This window comes from Arachis ipaensis, chromosome B09 (assembly GCF_000816755.2).
Source record: "Arachis ipaensis cultivar K30076 chromosome B09, Araip1.1, whole genome shotgun sequence".
In the NCBI taxonomy this organism is placed as follows: Eukaryota; Viridiplantae; Streptophyta; class Magnoliopsida; order Fabales; family Fabaceae; genus Arachis; species Arachis ipaensis.
Window position 1 is genome coordinate 46,376,548 of NC_029793.2, and position 1,661 is coordinate 46,378,208.

The window sequence follows — 1,661 nt, forward strand, 5'->3', positions numbered from 1 at the left end:
TTATCCAGATTACTGCAGAAGGATATTGAGTTCGAGTTCAATGAGGATTGCAAACAAGTGTTTGATAAGCTGAAGACTGCTCTGACTCAAGCTCCAATTGTGAGAGGACCAGACTGGAGCCAGCCGTTTGAAATCATGTGCGATGCTTCCAACCATGCAGTAGGAGCAGCGCTGGCTCAGCGTGAAGGTAAGGATCCTTTCGTTATTGCTTATGCGTCTAAGACTTTAGACACTGCCCAGTCCAACTATACCATTACTGAGAATGAGCTTCTTGCTATTGTTTTTGCTCTGGATAAATTCCGAGCTTATTTACTTGGTACTAGAGTAGTAGTGTATTCGGACCATGCAGCTTTAAAGTATCTATTAGCTAAAAAGGAATCTAAACCAAGACTCATACGCTGGATACTGCTGTTACAAGAATTTGATTTAGAAATAAAGGATAGGAGTGGTAATAAGAATTTAGTGGCAGACCACTTGAGTCGCCTTGAGCATATTAAGGATGATTCCACTCCTATAGATGATAATTTTCCTTTTGATAACCTACAAGCAGTATCTGAGGTAGTCCCTTGGTATGCACCTGTTGCTAATTATTTAGTTAGCCGCACATTTCCTCCAAATTTTTCTAAGCATCAAAGAGACAAGCTGAAAAGCGAGTCTAAATATTATATATGGGATGACCCATATTTATGGAGATGTGGCGCTGATCAAGTAATTAGACGTTGTGTGCCTCAATCAGAATTCCAGTCCATTTTAGAGGTCTGTCACTTATCTGAGAGTGGAGGACATTTTGGTCCTCAAAGAACAGCCAGAAAGATCTTAGACTGTGGATTCTGGTGGCCTACTCTTTTTAGAGATGCTGTTGAGTTCTGTAAATCTTGTCTCCCATGCCAGAAATTCGGTAATATATCCAGGAGGGATGAGATGCCTCAACAAATTATGCTTTTCTGTGAAATTTTTTATGTTTGGGGCATTGACTTCATGGGTCCATTTCCAAATTCTAATGGATATTTTTATATATTGTTAGCTGTGGATTATGTTTCCAAATGGGTGGAAGCAATTCCTACCCGCACTGATGATGCTAACACTGTTGTTTCCTTTGTGAGAAACCATATTATATGTCGCTTCGGATCACCATGAGCAATCGTGAGCGATCAAGGCACCCATTTTTGTAACAGGAGACTAACAGGATTAATGAAGAAGCATGAGATAATTCATAAAGTTGCAATAGCTTACCATCCCCAAACTAATGGGCAAGCCGAGGTGTCAAACAGAGAAATTAAGCGTATCTTGTAAAAGATAGTAAAGCCTCATAGAAAAGACTGGAGCACCAGGCTACAAGATGCACTCTGGGCATATAGAACAGCATACAAGACACCCATTGGGATGAGCCCTTTCCGCTTGGTTTATAGGAAAGCTTGTCATCTCCCAGTTGAAGTAGAACACAGAGCTTTTTGGGCAGTTAAGGAGTGCAACATGGGAATTGAGAAAGCCGGAGCTGAAAGGAAGTTGCAACTGCAGGAACTGGAGAACCTTCGCCTAGAAGGTTATGAAAACTCCAGAATAAAGAGTTCCAAGGAAAAGATGAAGGCTGTACATGACCAAAATATCAAGAAGAAAGAGTTCCAACCTGAGGATTTAGTCCTCCTTTACAAATCTCGACT